Source organism: Dermacentor variabilis, chromosome 5, assembly GCF_050947875.1.
Source record: "Dermacentor variabilis isolate Ectoservices chromosome 5, ASM5094787v1, whole genome shotgun sequence".
Taxonomy (NCBI): domain Eukaryota; kingdom Metazoa; phylum Arthropoda; class Arachnida; order Ixodida; family Ixodidae; genus Dermacentor; species Dermacentor variabilis.
The window spans coordinates 157474629-157481762 of NC_134572.1; the positions used below are offsets into that span (position 1 = coordinate 157474629).

At 51.2% G+C, this 7134-nt stretch overlaps 1 pseudogene; it reads right to left on the reverse strand.

Annotated features, from left to right (window-relative positions):
• Positions 1 to 1793: 1793 nt before the first annotated feature.
• Positions 1794 to 2500, reverse strand: LOC142583679 (uncharacterized; annotated as a pseudogene).
• Between the last annotated feature and the right edge of the window lie 4634 nt (positions 2501 to 7134).

Sequence of the window (7134 nt, forward strand, 5' to 3'; positions counted from 1 at the left end):
CTCTGCTTGTGTTAAGCGAACGGTGTGCTGAAATTGTGACTTTTATGTCTCCGACACAGGTGAGATCAGCGAGCTTTTCAACTTGATCTTTGGTTTTGAGTTCAAGGAGGAGGTCCCCACTTGACATCTTTGAAGCTTTGTATTGTTTTCCGATTTTTTCGATTAGGCATTTTGCTATTAGGAATGGGGATACTTTTCTCATTGGCAGAGATCCTTCACTGTGGATCACATGGTAGCGTGGGAACGTTTCTGCGTTGGTTTTCAAAGTGAAATCGAAGATTGCTTCGGTGCGCCCTCTTTTGTAAGGACGATCTGCAAGGGAGGGGAATGCATTTGCCATGTATTCTTAGAATATTCAGCGGCGATGGTAGCCACCCACCACCGAGCCCAACAAGGGGGCGCTACGAGGTTGGGAACATACCTGTAGACGTCAGCTATACAACGCCGCTATAACCTAATATATGTATCCAAGGCTGGGTAGATACACACGGTTAACCCTTGCCGCCAGGAAATACGGAAGTAATTAGAAGTGAAGAGAATGCAGAAAAGATGGAAAAGTGGGAGAGAAAGACGAAGAGTGGAGAGGGGGACAGGAAGAGGCGACTACCGATTTCCCCCGGGTGGGTCAGTCCGGGGGTGCCGTCTATGTGAAGCAGAGGCCGAAGAGGTGTGTTGCCTCCGCCGGGGGGCCTTAAAGGTCCAAACACCAAGCATCGGCTCAACCCCCAGGGTCCCCTTTTCCGCAGACACGGCTAAGCCGCGCACGGCTACACGCGGGAGGGTCCAACCCTCATGTGCTTGAGTACGTGGTGTCGCAACACACCAAACGCCTGCTGACGCAGACGCCCCTGCGGGGTTGGGCAGGAATGGTCCGAGCGAAATGCCACGCAGGCATCATGCGGTAAGTAGAAAATATGGCAAATTTCAACTGGGTTAAGCTTGGTGTTCTTCGTCCGTTCTGCCACCGAGGTCACCCGCGGCGCACAGTCAACGGGAGCTAAAAGTATCTCATGCTTAAAACGTAGGACGCCGAAAACTATCATGTGGAGTCAGCAACAGTCTATGTTCGCTGGCGCGCGCACGCTGGTCGCGTTAGTTCGCGGATAGAGACGTGTTTCCTAAGGCCAGCTTTCTTAATTAAAATTATGAAAAGGCGCGAACCTTGACCTTTTGACAGGCATATGTGTTCTCTCACATTCAACTTGCAAGTTTTTATTTTGTAGCAGACACGCTCAGTTTCTTGAACCTGCTGTCGTCTGCATTTTAATTCCTACGTACTTTTCATTTCTGCTTAACTATTTCTACTTTTTTGTACAGAGGAAAAAGATGTAGCCCAAAAATATCCACATGGCCAAAAGGAAAATTCTGACGCCAACTAGGACAAAAGGTAGCCCAATTTCGCAACCCTCAAGGCGGTGCCGTTGAACAAATCCAGGTTTACTTCCTCACAGCTGTACGATACGTTAGGAAAGTTCTCTGCAATGCATTTTCAGACATAATTGCTACGGCAGCCTCCGCGTCCAATTCCATTGACACTTCGCGATCATTAATAATCACAATTAGTACTATGGGAGGCGGAATACCTGCTCTCTTTGTCTGGCGAATAGCAAATCCTGCTCTGTTGCCGGCCCTTCTACAGCGTGAAAGACTCGCGTTTAGCGCCTATTAGCGTCGTGACCGCGTTTACAACACTTAAAACAAGCGCTTATTAGGAAAAGACACCTTGTTGGAGCATGTTGTCCACCACACCTACGACAAACCTCTGCCATTTCTCGCGTATAACGTTTTATTTTTCAGATATCTGGCTTGCAGCTCGCAGCTAGACGACCGTAGCTTGCGATGTGCTGTTTGCGGGGCTTAACTATCGGTCCTCGCCAGTGCAAATCAGCCTTGCTGGCACCAGCGTTGTCAACCAGCATTTCCTGGGTATCCTTCTGTGCAACTTCCATGGCGGTAGACACATTGCTGACCCGGTCCCATGTGACCTCCTCATTGGGCAACGCGAGAGGATGGCATCGGATGGTATCGCTCCGTAGTCCTGCAATTAGACGGTCCCGTAAAGCTTCTTGCAGGAAAGTTAAAAAAAAGCGTGTCGCGGCGAGCCTCTTCAATTCCACGAGAAATTGCGCGATGGTTACACTTGATTCCTGATTCCATCTGGAGAAGTGGTATCGCTCGGTGACCGCGGACCGCTTTGGAGCGTAATGCTGTTGTAGCACTTTTCTGACACCTGTGTACTATACCTCGGTGGTCGTTTTTGGCAGCAATAAGCTGCGCAGTGTATCATAGGCCTTCTCTGCTAGGACGGTCAAGAAGACTTCAATGGTTGTTCCCGGCGTCTATTTCATTTGCTTTCGCAAACACCTCGAACCTTTCTAGGTAGGCGTCGAAGTTGCCTGTGTCTGGCCAGAACCCCGGCAGCTTCCCTAACTTGGTGGCCATGGCATCTGCGTCGCTTATCCCATCCTCGGCGCCAATGTAATAACGGAGACACATATGCCGAAAGGCCGTTTATTTCGTCTGACGGCAGTAAACACATGACACGGCTCCGCTTGCTCGCCGCGCCTTTAACAGCAACAGCGCTAACAAAAGGATGAACGCGCATAGTCTGCGCACTGAAAAGCAAAGGAACTGATAATCAGGATAGGCACTTAACACAGCTTTGCAGGTAGGTTAAATATTTATTGAACTTTATTCAACTTGCTGCTCGTTCGTGTTTGTAGGTGTTATGTACACTATAACGTGCTCAATACTGAACTACACCTAACGTGTCTAGATGTTTTGTATTTTCTCTTGCATCAATTGCTTGGCGGCAAGTTACACTTTAGTTTTGCATAATACGGAGTATATTTACCACTTTATATTTTGATTTATTGCTAGAAGCCTCGCAATGCTGTACCTCTTATTTCCAATTTTTTTTGTTTATGCTACATGGTCATGCAATTTGTACACATATAGGCATACCAAGTGTAATTGGCCAGCTATGTCACATGTCTGTGCAAGCAGCGTGCTCCCCATTGTTTAACATTGAACTTCACAATCATTGTAACATAGTTACTAGCGCAAACAAAACTAACGGAGGAAAGGTAGGCAGGAAGAGCACTAGAATTTAACTGATAAGCTTTATTAATAAAAACTTGCAAGGAGGCCACCGCACGCTCAAATAAATGCGCATACTGACGCGTAAACGAATGTGCCTCGCAGGAGACAACCAAATGCGCAAAGAAGCCGATGCGCCCGCAACAAGCCATTACAAAGCGTTCACCATTATCGCCTAATGGTGCAACACTTCTCTAGCAGTGAGTGCCAGTGATGCAGCGCTTACACATTCATCAACAGGTTTTTAAATGCTGAACGCCTCAAATATTTCCCTATTTGACTTGCTGGCGAACCGTCTGAGCCCTTGCGTGTTATGAAAACACGTGGTGCATTTATGAGTACATCTTCGGCAGTGGTCACCCAAGTTGCCAGCACTTGCTGGAGCGCTTACAGCGTTCAGGTGTTCCCTGTGTCTGTCATTCAGGCACCTACCTGTGTCGCACCTACCTTTCCACCAGGGAAGTGAAATCTTGTATACTCTGATAGTTATCTTACATAATACTGGTGGGCGCCACAGGTGAGCGTTGTTTCCATGTATGCTAGCCACTCACCGAATAAAGGAACTTCTTTTGGCTGACGCCGTTGTGCTTGCTTCGGCTGAACGCTGCTCCGCTTCTGCCAGCCGCAGATACAACGTATTGCCGCTAGGTGTCATGAGTCAGTGCTGATAAAGAAGTGACTGGAGGCGCTCTCGGCAAGAGGTGGGCGCTGAAGAAGAATTAGAGCTTGAGGACGTCGGCTTGAGTTTTTGTACGCCATGTTGTACAAAAGTCTGTCTCGCCGACGCCGGGTACACCTTCAATTGTCTTTTCGTGACAAAACTGGTGGATGTGCGGGGTACCGTTCATCCGATGCCACAAACTCCTCCTGGTAGCAGGAGTACCAGCCCTATACTAGTAGACACCCCTGTTCACCGGGCCAGCAGGAGAATCTGACGATTGCCTCCGAAGCTTGATCATCTCTGCAAAATAACATCGACGCCCCCACGGACCAGTGTGGAAGGAACATCAACCTCTCTGTCGACCATTATGCAAGGTAAAGCCACAACGGCAACTCCGTACCTGCTGCAGATACTCCGAGTGCCCAAAATGTTCCACGGTGATATCTTCGAAGATGTTGAAGACCGGTTAGCAAAGTTTGAGCGCGTGGCCTAGATAAACGAATAGAGCGACGCGGCGAAGTGGAGAAACGTCTACTTCGGCTTGGAGGATGGTGCTCGCACTTGATGCGATAGCGGAGAAGGGCTCATCAAATCGTGGCTGGATTTCCCCCGTGCCTTGCTGGAGACATACACCAATGCTGATCACCGCGAACAAGCCGAACGGACGCTCCAATCCCGCATTCATCTGCCGAGCGAGAGCGTGACGTCGTACGTTGAGGATATAACGCGCTTCCTCCGGCGAGTAGACCCTACCATGTCAGAGGAAAAGAAGCTGCGGCATCTAATGCGGGGAATTGAAGAACAGCTATTTGCTGGTCTGGTTCGAAGCCCGCCGAAGACCGTGGCTGAATTCTTAACCGAAGCCACCACGATAGAAAAGATGCTACACCAGCGCTGAGCTATATATGAAAGGCAAATGAACGCTACTTCACCTTCGGACCAGCGCTAAGCTATGTATGACAGGCACGCGAACGCTGCTTCACGGACGGAACCGGTTGCCTTTGGAAACCTGGACGTTCTCCAAGACCTTATCCGCGCTATGGTGCGTGATGAGTTTCAACAGCTCAGCTGCCCGCCTCAGGCCACGCTGGGTTCCATTTCTGCCCTCGTGAGAAGTGAAGTGCCGCAAGCAATCCAAGGTCCCATTCGAAGCATCAATGCGCCGCCTGTGACAGCACAGTTGCAGCGGCCGTCGTATGCGGAAGTTCTGGGGCGAGTCCCTGTCTGCGCTCGAACCCATTTCGTACCCGCCTCGTCTTACGCCGCGTCATACGTCCCGCCGCACCTATCAGTGCAACCGATCCAACGTACAGAGGTTGGCGCCCGCTTGAAAGGAAACCTGACGTCTCGCGTACCCCGGACACACGGCCTCTGTGCTATCACTGTGGAGAAACCGGTCACGTATACCGCGAGTGCCCATACCGCCGCCTTGGACTGCAAGGTTTTGCCGCTGATTCACCAAGGCACAGATATGGCGAAAGGTCTGGGGCGATTGCGGAGTACCTGAACTAGCAGAGTTTGTTACTGTTCCCGCGGCGGCAGTCGCGCTTGCCGTCCCCCAGGCGATCTTGCCCAGCTCCTAGAAGCCCTACAATGGCAGAGCAGGGACGATCGCCAAGCCCTCGCCGGGAAAACTAAGAACAGTGACCTTCGGGGGCGAGGCCGCTGATAATCGCCCTTCCGAAGTCCTCCCATCGACGCGAGCACATTCTATTCAGCACCATTTAGCAATGACAGCAGCCGAACCCAACGACAGACTCTCGCTAGACATACCTGTTGTGCTCGACGGCCGCCACGTCAGTGCGGTATTGGACACGGGTGCCGACTGCTCAATCTTGTGCGGAAAACTAGCAACGGAACTAAGAAAAGTTATCACACCTTGGTCTGGAACGCAAATTCGTACTGCTGGCGGGCATATCGTAACCCCGTTGGGCATGTGCACGTTTCCAGCCAGCTGCTTTATACTCCGCCATTGTTCTCGGCACCTCATCTTGGGCGTCGATTTTCTGCGAGAGTATGGTGCCATTATGAACCTCCGGGAGCGTACAGTGACTTTTTCGACAGATAGAGCAACGAACAGCCACGACAATTGTCGACGTAACGCGTTTCGGGTTTACGCCGACAGTGTAATTTCACGACCACGTGCAAGTGTCCTCCTAGCGGTTGTGTGCGACGATCTGCGTGACGGCGAAGCTGTTGCAGAGGGCAATTCCTCCCTTATGCTGACTCATGGTGTATGTGCAGCATGCAGTCTCATTATGATTCGAGGTGGCCATTCTGCGCTCCTCGTGACGAACTTGAGCCAGGAACATCGGTGCCTGTTTCGTCGTATTACTATCGCTTTTGTTGGGCCCATAGCAGACTTTGCATAATGCTTTGCGTCTTTGACAAAGCACAACCCAACCCAGGCACTCAGCAATATAGACATTAATTCAGGCCTTTCGTAGGAAAAGCTAAAAGCGCAGCGTGAGTTGCTACTTCGGTTCAAGGAGTGCTTCGCATCTTCTAAGGTACCCGCCGTGGTTGCTCAGTGGCTTTATACTTTTATTGTAGAACCAGCACTTTATGATGGCCGGGCCTAAGCCTCCCACGAAGGGACGTCGAGGGCTTGCCTCGCCGCCGCCTTGCGGGCGTGCTGGGTTGCCCAGGCTTGGTCGTCGAGGGCGGAGCTCCGCAGAGCCTCATGCAACCTAGACGAGAGAGTCGTCGTGTTAGTCTGGGTGTACCGTGCTGGGCACTCCCATAGCATATGCGGAAGCGTAGCCGAGTGAATTCCACAGCGCCGGCAGTTGGGGGTAGTGTAGGCGTCCGGAAATATAAGGTGGAGGCGGGCGGGTGAAGGGTACGTGTTTGTTTGTAGTAGACGCAGGGTGGTAGCCTGCGCCCGGCTGAACTTTGGGTGAGGCGGGGGGAAGATTCGGCGACTGAGGTGAAAGGCCTTAACAAGATCGTTATAAGTTGTCAGACGGTCCCTGGTGTCCAACTCATCTCCAGTGACTCCGGCGCTGTTGACTAGACCTCGCGTAATGGAAGGGCAACGAATTTTCTGCAGAGTGCTGGAAGCAGAGGTTTCGGTTTCGGGAAGAAATCATCAAAACACGGTCAAGAGCGAACCGGATGAATTTGACGTCGCCATGGCAAAGCTCGAAGCTTACTTTGTCGCTACAACTGATGTCGCTGTGGAGCGACAACGGTTCCGCCAGCGAGCTCAGCTGCTGACGGAATCAGTGGATTCATTCGTCTCAAACCTTCGTGAGTTGTTTGTTGCATGCGACATCGGTAAGCAGGTAGACGAATCCATTCGGAATCAGCTCGCGGAAAAGACGACCCATTGCCAGCTATGGGAGCGGCTAATGCTAGAAGGTTCTGCTCTG